Source organism: Heterocephalus glaber, unplaced genomic scaffold, assembly GCF_053883595.1.
Source record: "Heterocephalus glaber isolate CG9 unplaced genomic scaffold, H.glaber_assembly_v1.0 deba00000676, whole genome shotgun sequence".
NCBI lineage: Eukaryota > Metazoa > Chordata > Mammalia > Rodentia > Bathyergidae > Heterocephalus > Heterocephalus glaber.
The window spans coordinates 5,404,328-5,419,898 of NW_028258156.1; the positions used below are offsets into that span (position 1 = coordinate 5,404,328).

At 41.7% G+C, this 15,571-nt stretch overlaps 1 protein-coding gene across 7 annotated transcripts in view; it reads left to right on the forward strand.

Annotated features, from left to right (window-relative positions):
• The first annotated feature begins 465 nt into the window (after positions 1-465).
• The window catches only part of Osbpl3 (oxysterol binding protein like 3), a 204,426-nt gene continuing 189,320 nt past the window's right edge, over positions 466-15,571 (forward strand). For 3 of the 7 annotated variants that reach the window (XM_087206641.1, XM_087206644.1, XM_004839539.3), the window contains exon 1: positions 469-800. The gene's annotated coding sequence lies outside the window, so the exon portion shown is untranslated. Of the gene's footprint in view, positions 801-15,571 lie in introns of all 7 variants that reach the window. The other 4 variants (XM_087206643.1, XM_004839540.3, XM_087206645.1 and 1 more) reach the window with 3 other exon arrangements.

The following is a 15,571-nucleotide window of genomic DNA, read 5'->3' on the forward strand; positions in this document are numbered from 1 at the left end:
AATTCTGTCCCTCCACGTCTCGTCCTAACACTCCCCTCACCACTGCGTCTTCCCCATTCTCGATCTCCCAGCAGCAGTCTGTTCCGAGAGGCCAAGATCTCTCGGCCTGTCTGGCTACAAGTGCCCCTGGGAACCCTCTTAAAGTGACCCTTCCGGCGCCGCCCTCATTTCTCTTTCCTGGCGCAGAAACGCCATCCGACGGACGAACATTTATTTACTGAGCGCCTAACGCTGCGGCGCGGACAGCCGCACGTCCAGCCTCGCTGTGGCTCTCGCCACCCTCCAACCTCCCCACCAGTCCCGAACTGTGATCCCAACTATCCCGAGGCCTCGCTAAACCCTCCCACTTCTTCCGAGGGCATCGCCCCACCTCCTTTCCAGGGACAGCTCCTGGTTGGTGGGAGTGGTGGTCACTCGGTGCCGCTCTCCACGTGGCCCTCCCCCGAGGCGGATGTAGGCTCCTCCCCTACCCCGCCCCTCGCCCCGCAGCTGCTGCTAATCCTGGCTGCGGGCGCGAAGTTGTGGGCAAAGTACTGGGAACTGGTCGCGCTGTTGCGGTGCCGGAGAGCCGGCCGGGACCAGCGGACCTCGGCGCCTGGAGGCCAGTGCGCCGCGCGAGCGCCGACCCCTTCGTCCGTCCGGCACCAGCGGTCCGCGCCCGCGTAGCCGGCTCAGAACTGTCTGTTGTGCTCTCTGCCGGGCGGGAGAAGCCGGCGGCGCCTCCTTCCCCGGCTGCGCAAACCCCGGAGCCGGCGCCGGGACCCGGCCTGCGTCCCTGCGTTACCTGGCGAGGCGCGCAGGTAAGTGGCGGGGCGCCCGCCCGAGAGGTGCAGGGGCGCGGGGGACCCCGGCGGCGATGGAGCTGGAAGGCCTGCGATTTCGGGGGGGGGGGCGCTGCCAGTGCCTGCCATCCGAGGAAGAGCCCGCCGCTGGGGCAGCCCTGAGCCGGGGAGCTCGCCGTTGCTCTCGGCTGCAGCCCCCGGGAGGAAGGACCGGGTGCTGCCCGCCCCGGTATTGTGTCCCTCGAGGGACAGCCTGACCCAGGCGGACGGTGAGCAGCAGCCGGGCTTAGGGGCCGGGGCGCGGGTACCCGAGGATGCGGTGCTGTGGAGCTGTCCCTACGCACAGGAAACCTGCTTACTTGGCCCGGCGGGAGGCTTCACCACATCCGCGGGTGGGGCACGGCGGGCAGACCTCGGCGACACTCGGCCACCCCGGCCCGCTCGCTCTGGGGCGCCTGGGCTGGGGGCCGAGGGTGCCTGCCCCCTCGGGGTTCCCTGGGGTGCGTTTACAGCCTCAGTGCACTGTCGTGCGTCGTCCAGATACTTATTAAAATAGGGCGTGCCGCTCTGACTCCTGTTACTGAAAGCGCTTTTGAAGTTGTCGCTTTCTATGGCTCTGAGAACTGCCTTGAGGCGCTGCAGTCCCCACAGACTTCGCACTGGCCCTTGGGTTTTGATTACTGGGATGGGGACATTTAGAAATATCTTATTCTAACCTACAGCTGCAAAACAGATACTTCTAGAAACAGGTAAAGAAAGGCGTAGTTCTGGCTTCTTCCCCCAAGTGTCATAGAAGGTAAGGTCCCCCTTCTGGACAAAGGAGACCAGTCGGACAGGCCAACTCCACACCACAGTTTGCTGTTTGTCACAGCACTTCTTTCTCCCTGAAATAATCTCAGTTTATTCACTATCTGCCTTCCTCTCCTAAAAGTAAATTCCAGGAGAGCAGAGACCTGATTGGTTTTGTTCACCTCTTAACAAGATTCTCAAAGTCATAAACACTGTCTGACACACAGTAGTTTTGCGGTACACATATATGCAGTGAATAAATGAAAACTGTAAAATATGAAGAGTGGTGATTTTATAGCTGGTTTTGATTTTCATCTTTATCTTTTTTAGATCGGGAAAATTAACAAATAGTAATAACTACAAACAGTTAGCACCTACTAACCACCAAGATATGTGCTCGGTATAGATTACCTCACTAAACATTGCAGTAGTCTTTTTAGCTAGATATTTTTAACCAGATGGGAGTTTAGGGCTCCAGCAGGTTAACCAGTTTTCTCAAGGTTATTCTGGTGGGTCTAGCATTAACAGCGCATTTTTTTCTTTGTTGTTCTGGGCCACTTCCAAGAAACTAAAATATGGTTTCTACCTTTACAGCCAGTAGACATTTAGCTTTATTTGTAACAAAGCTGTTGCTCAGCCAAAAGATTTGTTGTTTTATTATCTAGCTATATTTTCAATAATAGCTAATAGTTATGTTGCAGACCAGATTCTAGCAGGCTGCCATAGGCTATATTATCACATAATCTTCACCATCTCGATAGGCAGTGTTATGATATTATCTTCATTTCTCAGGTGAAGAAATAATGTAGGCTTCAGGAATTTGCCCAGGGTCAACTGTAAATTGCTGAGCTAGATTTTATTAGTCTTTCTGACTCTACACTCTCATGTCTTTTGTCCCACTATTTAATTCGATGCTAACTCATAATGATAGACCCCAGTGAAAATACCCTAATATGTTAAAACTGTCTGAGGTTGGGCTGAAACCTTCTGATGACAGTATCAAATGTGTAGGTGCTCTGGTTTCTGAGTTGTCAAGACTTATTGCCATTGATTTTTGTGGTTGAATGTATGGTTTGTGGGTCTGGTAGATTGGAGGCTTTTAATAAGGGAAGAAGGAAATCTTCATTTCATCCAAATCTAAATAGAGATCAGATTGGTTTTACCCACTGTGGTAAATGAACTTTGAACAATGCTGCTTTTACCTCTTAAGAAAAGTGCTGGAAAGCCAGTTAATCTCCCTGTTCCCATATGTAGAAACCACTAATTCTAAAAGCTGCAGCAGCAAACTTTTGGTGAAATAATGACGTTTCAAATCTTTCCCCACTTGAACTGAGGGTGTGAAGAAGTTAGGAAAGAGTGGCATGGTTACTGCCTAAAGGGCCAACCGCAAAACAGGCTGTGGGGAAGTAATTAGAGGTCCTTTTTTTTTCTTCTACTGCATTCCAGTTTTGGGGGTAGTATAGTGTCTTTCCCTGCTTGAGGATCTGGATAATCCACATTTTATTTCTAATGTGCTTCTTTGCAAGTACTACATTTTCTTAATTGTCCTTCCCATTTTAGGAGTGCTCCAGGGAGGGTTGGAGTAGAATGCCCGTAGAGATGAGGGAGTGTGGGACACTAGGGAACCTGGAAGTTATTAAGTTGAAAAGGCCTTCCATGAATGATTGAGAGTTGTGTATAGTTTCCTACAAATTCCTTTCCTATCTAATCTAGTTACTCATTAGCTTTCTGGCTCTCTCTCTCTGCAACTTCTTTTTTCACTTTTCAGTTGTTACTGTTGAAACTTGTTCATGCTCCCTGTAGCTCTTGTCTCAGCGTTTTTCATGCGAATCCTTTCCTATTACCCCTGCACTATCTTAGTTAAAGGTTTCAGGGACTTCTTTGTTCCGCATTCACATTGCCTACAGGTAGATTTTTCCTGTCTCTATCTCACCTTCAAACCATGGATGGTGAAGTAAACTCTTTAAGTACTATCATTATATTGTTAAAAAGTCTTGGGGGGCTTATATAGTTAGTAACACAAATATTAGTAACAGCAGTGACAGCTGCTAAACTTTCTTGTGCTCAGTGTTGTTGTATGTACTGTACATGCATATTGCATTCAGTCTTGAGAGCAGCATCAAAGCAAGTGCTGTTATTATACCTTCAATCTCCATATGAGGCTAGGAAAAGTTAAGTTCAAGTCTACTTTGCAACTCTAGTAAGTACTATAGCTAAGATTCAATTCTCATCCTTTGTTTTCTGCTCATTTAAGTATAGACTCCTTAGCCCAAAGTCAGGATTCAGCAGCCTGTGCTCAGCCTTCACCGTCATGCCATCATTCCCCAGCCCTGTGTGTTTGTAGTCTGTACTTTATCACCAAAGCATTTTGTCTTTGTCCATGCACTCCTGTTGCCTAGAAGGCTCTCTCAGTGCCTCTCCCTGTGAAAACTTAAATCTTTTAAGGCTGAACTTTTAAACTGCTTGTACCAGCACAATCTCTCTGAACTGCAACTCTCAGAGGATTTAAAAAAAATATGAATGAGTCTCCAGCTCCATTTCAGAGCCCTGAGTATGTTGTTGGTTTCTTTTCTTCCTCAGCACTTTGTGCGTTTTATTGCCTTCCCCATTCCTCCCATCACCCCACTGCCTTCTGGCCTAGTTATTTATTCACATGTATTACCCCTTTCTAGATCTGAAATGTCTTGAAGACAGGGTGAGTGTATACTTCTCGTGTTCTATCCCTTCCATCACTGAGCCTAGTGTCCTCTCCATAGCAGGTGCTCAGTTAAAAAAGAATATTAAATAGTTATATTTGATTACATTCTGTTAAACAAGTAGTTGGAACATGCCTTTTTGATCCACATCTAGTTTCTGATCCACAATACTTTAATACCTTCATCAATTTATGAGGAAGTAATAAAATCACTTAAATCCATGAGAACCTACTCTGGTTGCCCTGACTTCTGTACCATGAGAATACTGTGAAGGACTCACAGATTATTATATACAACTTTGTAGAATAGATATCTTGCATATGATGTGTACTATGTATCTATAGTAATGCTGTTATTATTGAAAGTATATAAATATGTATTTTAATTGTTTTATTGGTACATTTTAGGTACCCAACACAATTACATTTCTCATTGGGAATTGTACCTTTACATAATGCATCTTGCTTCTTATTTTTTCCCCATTCCTAGCCCTCCCTTCACGCCCTCCACCCTTCCCTATTTACAAAGACTTTATTTCCATTTTTTCCATTTCTCATCATTTTTCCTTTCCCTTCTTTCCTTTCCCCTGCCCCTCCCACTACCCCTACCCCTTTGGACCTTTTCTTCCTATTTTACATTATCGATTATTCCTTCTAATCATTGGTACATTGAAAGTGTATTAAAATTGTTGTGGAATGTAAACTAAATTTTTGTGGATATTTTATTGATCCATGAATATTTTAGATTTTTAATTGGATTTTTGTGATCTCTCTGAATCACCTCAGGCTTTTCTGTCTAGCCTCATAGCTCACCACTCATCACGCGCTGCTGTTTTTCTCAGTCTTACTGAACTAACCACAGGACCCTACCCTGAGGGGCCTTGCAGGATGGGACTTGGCCTCCCAGTTTTTTCCTAATCTTTTATCTGTTTAATAATCTTGTTTTCCTTGTTCATATCTTAATGGCTCATTCTCTCTGGTGCATCACATTTTAGCATGGATGCAATTAGTAGGTAGCCTTCTCCTGCCTTCTCCAAGTTAGAGTTGGAGAATACTCACTGTTTTGTGGGTCCTCACTTCATACTGTTGTATAACTGTTAGTTACTTGTCTGAGTCTTGCCCTAAACCACTTTTTCCATTGGCTTACATTAGAATTACCTAGGGCCTACTGAGGCCATACTCCCAGTGTCCCTGGATCACGTAAATAGCTTGAGGTGAAGAGAGTTGGTGACTGGAATTTTTTTGAAAGGAATTTTCTCATTCTGTATTATAAATGAGTAGTATTCCATTGTGTAAATGTAGTGTACTTAATTCAGCTACATTTATTTATTTATTTATTTATTTATTTATTTATTTATTTATTTATATACCGGGGATTGAATTCAGGACCTCGGCTTGTCAGGCAGGCGGTGGCACCACTGAGCTACATCCCTGGCCCTAGTTTTTTTTTTTTTTGGTACTGAGGATCAAACTTGGGACCTTGCACTTGTGAGGTAGGTGCCAGAACCACTGAGCTAAATCCCCAGCCACTTCTTTTTAAAATAACAACGGTGTTGAGATATAATTCATACATCTGTAAGTCACCCATTTAAAATACACAGTGTAGTGGCTTTTAGTATGTCCAAAGTGGTGCAACTATCATAATAAATAATGTTAGAACATTTTATCATTCTACTTTAAAATTATATAATATGTGACCTGTGTGTCTGGCTTCTTTCACTTAGCAAGTTGTTTTCAAGGTTCATCCCTGTTGTAGCAGGAATCACTATTTCATTTTTTTGCTTTATAATTCTCTGTTGTATGTATGTGCTATATTGTATTTATCCATTTGCCATTTGGTGAAACTGGTATTGTTTTTTAAAGCTTTCCTGGCTGATCCTGATATGCAGCTAGAACCAAGCTGGACATTTCTTTGAGTCTGGTTCACAAAGTGTCTTGGGGCTAGAGCAGTGTCTGACACAAGATAAATGTGTAATAAGCATCTGAATTTATAAAGCATTTTATTGAAAATGTGACTCCTATTATGTTGGGGGTCATCAAAAAATTAGTTTTTCTTGTGGTGCTGGGATCAAACTCAGGGTCTCAGCACACAAAGCAAGTGCTCTACCACCACTATGCCACCTCCTCAGCTGTAAATCTTGTCATTAAAGAGAAGTTGATTGGTTAGATCCCAATGTGAATGCATTATCTCTTAAAAAAAAAGATAATTAAGGAAATTTGAACATGTGTGAAATGCTGTGATTTTTAGGATTTGCTTTAAAATAATTGAGAGTGGGGAGGAAGTAAAGTGGAAACGAGGCTTTCTGTGAGTTACTGATTACTGAAGCTGGGTGATGTGTTACTGGGGATTTAATGCTGTTCTTTGTACCTGTGCTGTCTCCCTGGGCAGCCATCGGCTACATGGGGTTATTGAGCATGGGAAATGAGGCTAATCTTATTGACATGTGGTATAAAGATAAAATACACATTGAATTTTGAAAATGGTATGATAAAGATTATAAAAATATTTCAATGAATTTTTTTTGGTTGCATATTAAATGAAATTATTTTGGTTATAATACAGTTATGCAGATTTGTAACTAATTTCATCTGTTTCCTTTACTCTTTAATTGGCTACTTAAAATTAATATTCTATATATAGCTTTAACATATTTCTGTTAAATAGTGCTGCTCTGTGTTATCAGACATATGAATTTTTTACAAAAGTCTAGAATAAAATATTTTATTTGGAAATGAGTCCTGTTCTGTGAAAAGACAAGAAATACTAATTTGTTTAAAAATGCTTCTTTGTAGAAGCTAATAGCAGTCAGGGTGTGGCCTTTCATTCTCACTCCTGGATTTATTTCATCTATGTGAAAACTTAAATCTTTATTTTATAATAAATGAAACAATGTCATGAAGGAATAGAAGAATTATTCCTTTGGTTATTTATCTGATTCATTTGTTTTGAAGTTGATGAAATGGTCCCTTCATCATAGAGAAATATAGAAAACTGAGTGGTAATTCATTGTGCTTACTCAAATCTTACACTTCTGAAATTGAATTTTCCCTGGACTTGCTTTATAATTGCCTCCACCTAAATCCATTGGTTGTTTAAGAGCCAGAATGTGATTGTTTGTAGACTCCCCAAGACCTCTCAAGTATGAGTGGAATATGATTCTTAAAAAAATAGTGTGTGGATTTAAAGCTGAGAAGCAAATTGCTTTCACATAAAATTTCTGTAGTTGAAAATAATGTCACCGGATAGATATCTGTGTTTACTTACAAAATAGTAAGATGAATTAGACAAGCGAAAGCTTTCTTCAAGGACTTTATGGGCTAGAGAGGATATAGATGTTAAACAGAATTCATTAATTATAATGGTGACAGAAGGCTCAAAAGAATGAGCCCGGATTTTAATTGGGACCCTAGGGAGAAAAGTTCCATATTTCTGTAGGTCACAACTGAGGCTGTGAGGATCTGAAAATGGGAAAGAGAATGGGGAATCCTCCTGGGAGATGAGATGAGCAAAGTCCTGCCCTTTTGTGTTTTTCTGCTGCTTGCAGGAGGCCGTTTAGAACTGGGAGGAGGAGTATTGTAGTTCCTCTTCCAAAGGTTTGAATTTCTCTGTATGATGCTGCACATCACTTTATTTGCTAATAAGGATCGAACCCGAAGTTGAATTTGTACCACCTTTGTAACTGGATCTGAATGAGATCTAACAACCTGTCCTCTAGAACAGCACTGAAAGTAGCATTACCATAACTTGCTGACTCTGATTCTTGTGTAGCTCCGTTGTCTGGCATCTGAGATTAAGTGAGTTAGGCATATTTGAAGGCTTAAAAGAATAGAGGCGGCCCACTTTGGTTTTTCTCACAGGTTCAGAGCTTCTTGAAACTAATTTCTGACATATATAGAAGCAACTCAGGTTTGTTCCCTTTGAACTTGTTGGAGTCCTTAGGGAATAAGGAGCTGTGCCATTAAAGTTGGTAATGATAATATAAAGAGCAATAATAATAATACCAATGGCAGCCAGTAAATGCTGCGAATTTACAGTGTCAGGCTCAGTGCCTTATGAGACTACTTCGTTGGATCTTCTTATAATATATGGTGGTAATTATCATTTCAGGTTACCAATGAATGAACAGAAGGTGGGAGCAGTTGCTTTTGATTCTCCAACATCCATTTACCATTCCTGATTTCCATTTGAGAAACCACTTCTTGCCTTTACATATAGTCTGCTGGGATCATATCAGACGCTTCCTCGTGGACTCTGGTCCAAAGCCAAGAGTTATGGAGACTACACTGTATGTGTCCTGACCAGACTGTTTCTGACTGTACAACACTGGAGTGATCTGGCTTTCAGTCTGTGGATCTGTGTTAGGGCTTGCCTTCCTTTTGGTTTCTTAAACTGATATTTCTTTCTAGTACATTTTCCTTGGTTTTATTTGCCAGATTGGTTTCTGTTGCTTCTATCCAAAGAACACAGGCCCATGGAGGGTTAAGTGGTTTACCTGTGATTACAAAGAAAGTAAGTATCAGAGCTGGGTATATTCATGTCATTCTGCCTCCTGCCAAGCTATTCCCCAGAGAATACCTGCATGTGATGGACAGAATTTGACTGGTGGAGGTTAGTGCCCAAGGATCAGAGGATGGATCCAATACCAACGGCACCTCTGCCCAGGGCCTTGGGGCACTGCCTCTTTGAGCTGTACTGCATGGACAAAGTGAAATCTACACCTAAATGACACCTAGCTTGGATTGGGAGTGTAGCTTAGTGGTAGAGCACTTGCCTAGCATATATGAAGCCCTGGTTTCAATCCCCAGTATTGCAAACAAACAAACAATAAATAACACCTACCTTGAGAGGATTTCTTCTTCCATGAGATTTTTGTACATACTGTACTCAAATTTTCTAAAGGTTTTCAAGCTGAGATTTGGTATGTGTCTAAAGTAGTGGTTTCAATGATTATAGAAGATGTACCAGCATCTCCTGGGAACTGGTTAATAGTGCACATGTTCAGGCTCAAGTTCAGACTTTTTCAGTCTGGGAGTGGGCCCTGGGAGTTTTTTTTTTTTTAATAAGTCCTTCTGGTGATTCTCATGTACTTAGAGTTTGAGTCCTAGGCACTGTCATATCATTAAAAATAATTATGTATATGTTGCTCCTTAGAAGCTGGGAGCTGGCAAGAGGTAATTAGTCTCAGTCTCTCCCCTCAAAGAACATCCAGTCCAGTTTGGGAGAAACATGTGAAAACACAAGAGTAAGGGACAGAGAGGGGTGTGTGTGTGTGTGTCTTGTGTGTGTGTGTACCGATACAAGGTACAGAAGGAGTTCAGAAAGAATAATGGGAGATGTTTTTGCAGAGAAGTAGATGTTTCAGCCAACTTTTAAAGGACACCTAGTACAGAGATGAAGAAAGGAATAGAGGAGTACTTGGTAGAAAGGACAGTCTAGGTAGAGCCAAGGCATAACATTTTAAGGATTAATGAACCCTCCAGTTTGATGAAGGAAAGGACTATTTTGATAGGAATAGTGACAAGATATACAGGAATGTAGAGATAGGTTTGGGCCCAACTAAATCCCATAGTACAAGCCTAAAGTGTTCTGAACAATGAACAAAAAAGTGATGGAGCCCTCTCAGAGGAATATCTTCTGGTGGTGGTAGAGGAAGCTGGAGACTGAGACTATAGGTACAGGGCCATGATATGAATGAGGATGGTTCCAGTGGGAGAAAAAGAAAGAAGACGTCAAAACATTGAAAAATTAGAATGATAGCACTAGGAATGGAGCCTGGAAGTTGGCTTGAGAGAAAGGAAAATGAGAAATAATAAATGATTTTGATACAGTCAGGCAAAAAGCAAAGTTGAAACCTTGTGTCACTCCATCTACCAAAATAAATCCCACATGGATCAAAAGTTTAACGTTTAAACAACTAAGAAAATAAGATAGACTGTCGCTTTAATAATAGTGGAAGTGGAAAATCCTTTCTGGGTGAGACATAAAATCCAGAAGCTATAAAAGTAAAAAAAGATTCATTTGAATACATAGAATTTTTGCAGGGCTTTTTTTTTTTGCTATTTCAAAAGGTAATCAAAACTTTTGGAAGGTAATTGCAATTAATTTCATAAAGATTTCCTTTATCAACATATAAAATAGTGCCGGGGATTTAGCTCAGTGTTTCTGCCTCCTGCCTCGCAAGCACAAGGTCCCGAGTTCATCCCCAGTACCAAAAAGAAAAACCAAAAAACCAAAAAACAACGTATAAAACACTCCAACAAATCAATAAGAGAAACTCTTAAACATAGTAAAACTTTAACCTCACTCATAAAAAGAAATTCAGATTAAAACTTTAGTAATATGCTATTTTCCACCTATCAGATTGGCAAATATAACAGAATGTGATAACAGTGTAGGTTTAAGGAAATAGGCATTCATACATTATAGCTGAAAGTGCAAGATCTATGGAGAGCCATTGGTGGTATTGTATCAAAACTGCAAATGCATATTCTCTTTGAATCAACAAAGAGATTCTAGGAATTTTATCCCACAGATATGCAAATGTGAGAAATAAGTACAAAATTATTTATTCCAATGCTGCTCGAATAATTGAATGTTTAAAAGTAATTATTTTCATCAGAAGGTACTAGTTAATAAATACAATTAATGAGGCAGCTCTGTATCTACTGATATGGAATGACCTGTGAGATTTATTGTTCATTTAAAAAGCAAGATGGGGCTGGGGATGTAACTCAGTGGTACAGGGCCTGTCTGGCAAGTTTGAGGCCCCAAGTTTAATTCTCAGTACCAAAAAATAGAAAAATAAGAATAAAAATAAAAAAGCAAGATATAGAATACAGAACTATGTGATATATATACAATATATACAAAGATATGCACAGTATGCATCCATTTCAGTAAAAATATATCCACATGTAGTATATTTTATATGTACGCACACACACATGTATATATATTTATGCATATGTGCACACAAACATAAAGCTGGTGGACTGAAGTCTGCTCACATTGCCTGTGAGGACTAGTTGTGTCCATCTCTTCCCTAGACCTTAGCTTGTGACTTGTGTTGGCTGCTTGAAATCAGTCATGGTGGGAGTATTTACACCATGGAACTTAATAGTCAGGACAGTTCTGGGTATTTATGATTGTATTTTTCAGCAGAGTGGTTCATAAATATTTGCTGGTACTATGTGTATATAATATAAAATATCTTGAAAGATACACAAGAGGTTGACAACTTCAGAATCTCCCAGGAAGGGATAGGGGGAGGCAGGAGGACAGGTGTGAGATTGAAATTGTTTCTTTTGAGCTTTGTTCCAAGTAAATGTAGCCATTCTTTTTTTTTTTGGTACTGGGGATCATACTCTTGACCTTGAGCTTGCAGAGGCAGGCAGTGTAACCACTGAGCTAAATCCCCGGCCCTCCAAGTAAATGTATTACTCATTCTGAAAGAAATATATAAAACAACCAAAAAGTCACTGCAGAGTTTCAGGTCTTTGTGTCTGTTGTTTATGGTGTCATTGGCTGCTATCAGAGAAGTAGAAAAATGAGGTGATCTTAGGGAAAAAGAATGCTTCTGGTTTTGAATGTGCTGAGCTTGAACTGTTATTAAGTGTAGTGATATCCAGGAACAAGTCTGGAGAGAGACAAAGCTGAAGGTCGGCTCTGAGTTAGTGGTTTAGTTGAAATTGTTATAGTTGACGTTTCCAAGGGAGACCCAACCTGTACAACCTGTATTCCAGGTCCCAGAGGAGAAAGGGGGTACATGTGGTAACTTGGGGGAATGTAAGCCCCCCAAGGTGGGGGGAGTAGGTGGGTAGATGAAGGGTCACTAGCCATACAGGTATTAGGATCATAAAATCATCTTAAAAGTAATTTGTTTTACAGACTATCTACTAAAACTGAGATACTGTTCTGTGTACTTTTTTGTTGTTGTTGTTGTTTTTGTTTTTGTTTTTGGTACTGGGGATCGAACTTGGGACCTTGCACTTGTGCGGCAGGCGCTGGAAACACTGAGCTAAATCCCCAGCCCTGTTCTGTGTACTGTTGAAAGACTGTTGCCTGATTTAATTCTGACAACTATTTTCTGGGCTGGGTTCTGTTTCTATAATAACCACTGAGTGGATGAGGGTAATTCCAAAGTACTGATTGGGAGGAATCTCCTGGGAAGGACGGAAAGACATTTCAGGCGGAGGAGAGTGGTGAACATAGGTCAGTGTGTTATCCTTTGTAGCTGGAAGGAGAGAATTACTGGAAACCTGAGGGGGTGGTGAATGTCCACTCTGTTCTCTGCCAATTGGAGAGCCACAAGACATTTTGAACAAGGGATTATGCGTTCATTTTGATGGTCAGATACAACAATTAAATATTGTATTACTGGAAGCCGGGTGTAGTGGCACATGCCTGTAATCGCGGCATTCCGGAGGCTGAGACAGGAGGATTGCTCAGAGTTCCAGGTCAGCCTGAACTACATAGCAAGACCTTGTTTTACAAAACTCAAAAAAAAAAAAAAAAAAAAAATGTATTGCTGGAGCACTTCTTGTGTGTTTATTAAGGGAAAGAGGGAAATAGGAACAATTACCATAAAAACTGGAGATAGATAGTACTCTATTTAATGGCAGGTATTGTGATGGCTAGTGCAAATTCAGTTTCTTGGTGTTTTGACTTGAGCTGAATTTGCTTGTGTGATAGTGGTGTCTTTTTAACTGTCACTAACTTATGGAATGGAGGCTTTCTGTTACAGAAGGGGGATAAGCAAAGTGGAGGTAAATTTTGATGATTTGTTAACTTATATGTATTTGTATGATTTAGTTATGAGTTGTGCCTGAGAAGAAATGATCTGCTTCTCTTGGCACACACAGAAGCCCTGTCTCTGTTCTTAGGGATACTGTGTTTGTCCCAGCAATTCTTTTCTTTTATAAACATCCATATACACAAACATAGGGTAAAATTTCCCCCAATTAGGTTTTCAGCTCAGACTCTCTAGCCCAGGGCAGTCTTAAGTTTGATGCATGCATGTCGCTAAGAAATGTAAAAATCATCAGAAAGGGGCCTGGGATTTAGCTCAGTGGCGCTGCGCCTGCCTTGCAAGTGCAAAGTCCTGAGTTTGATTCCTGGTACCACCGAAAAAAAAAAAAAAAATCATCGGAAAGGAAAAGGATAAAGGCTGTGGCTTAAACATCATTAGGAAAAAGGACTGCACAGACTTCTGCATGCAAACCTGCAAATGTAGGCTTCTGACTTGTAATTCCTGTTCTTCTAGTCTTTGGTCCCACAGATCAGAATAGCATTCCAGCTTGTAACTGCATCATGTGTTACTTGATTGAGGGCCTAGAAGTCTCTATTGTTTTCTGGCACCCAAAGATCTTATTTTCTTAGGTATCCATCCACAGATAGATGTTTATATAAAATAGCTGCCTTTCTGAAACACAGATTGACAAATGCCAGTGATCAAAGCCCAGAATGTGAGAATTTGTATTTTCTCTGTAAAATGTAAGATACGTGGGCCTGACAGGTACCCTGATTTTCTTTCATGGCTAAGAACTTCACAGACTTAGGCAGAATAACTATTCTAGGAGATGAGGGAAGTTGAGTCTTCCTGTAAATGTTAACTCGTGCTGAGGTTTTAGTTAAGTCTTGGGCTTGCCTCTGTCCCCGTAGATAGCAGTGCTTCTCCTTAGCCAGTTGTTAATAGATGTGATAGAAGTGTCAAAGAAAATGAGCCCAGTGATTGCTAGCTAAGGTATGGGACCAAAAGAATAGGACACACAGTGATGGGTGTCTTGGGAGCAGTAGTTCTAAGCGTCAGCAGCACCACAGTGTTCTGTAGGGTTTTTTAAAACACAGGTTTCTGGGTCCCACGTTTCTGACTTACTGGGTCTGGGGCAGAATCTGAGATTCTGTGTTTTTAACAAGTTCTCTGAAAATACCGATGCTGCTGGTCTAGGACCACTTTTGCAGATTCAAGCATTGATTCTCTGGGCTGAAGACTGAATCGTGACCAGCCACGAGTCTGACCTGATTTGGGAAAGAGTCAGAATTCTGGTTATTTTGTATAGCATTTCTAAGTTTGTAAAAATCACTTTAAAATACTGTTTCTGCTGTGGTTTGAAAGTGTCCCCTAAAGGCTGTGTGGTGAAGGCTTGGTCAGCAGCCTGTGGTGCTACTGGGAGGTGGTAAAACTAGAATGTGGGCCTAGTGGGAGGAAGTCAAGTCATTGGAGGTGTCCCTTGGAAGGTATATTGGGACCCCAGCCCTTCCCACTTTATTTGCTTCCTGGCTGCTGTGAAGGAACTGTCTTCCTCACCCACGTGCTCCTGCTGCCCTGATGTACTGTGCTTCCGCAGGCTCAGACCTGCTGGGCTAAGTGACCATGGCAGAAACCTCTGCAACCATGAGCTCAAATAAACCTTTCTTTGTGTTAAATTTTCTCATATTTTGTCAATGATGGAAAGCTGACTAACACCGCTTCTGAAAAACAACCCAGTGAGCAGGGCAGGGCAGTTGAAAAAAATCAGACTGAAGCTAGGTGAGTGATTTACCCTGGGGGCAAATGTCTGAGCTTTCTGAGCCTTCTCTCCTTACAGTACAAGTAGCGCTCCTCCCACATTGCCTTTATAGCTGGTAAAAAGCTTAGAGCTCATCTCCTCTGAAAATATTCAAAGTGTGTCCAAGTTTGTTTGTTTAAATCTCACTCTCCCAACACAAAAATAGCTTTTAATTTTAGAGAGTTTTAGAGTTACACGAAAGGGGAGATAGCACAGAGTTCCCATATACCCAATCGAGCTTTCCTGATTAGTAACTCCTTACATTCCGGTGGTACATTTGGCCCAATTAATGAACCAGTACTGATGCAGTATTAACCAGAAATCCTACTTTATTCCGATTGGCTTAGTTTTCTTTTTTCCTTGATGTCCTTTTACTGTTCTAGGATCCTGTCCAGAACACCATGTTTTGTTTAGTTGTTATGTCTCCTTGGTCTCCCCTTGGCTGTGACAGTTTCTCAGATATCTTAGTGCATTTTGTGCTGCTCTAAGTGTCCCCGAGACTGGGTAACTTATAAAGAACAGAAATTTATTCCTTCACAGTCTGGAGGCTGGGCAATCTAATACTAAGGCACTGGTGTGGGTATGGGCCTTCTTACTGACTGCATCCCCATACTGGGGAAGATGGAAGGGCAAGCCACAGAGTCCATTCTTGCAACTCTTTCCCCCTTTATAGTGGCGTTAATCTATTCATGAGGGCTCCATCCTCCTGGCCTAATACCTCCCCAGAGGTTCCATCTGTCAACATTGTTACACCAGG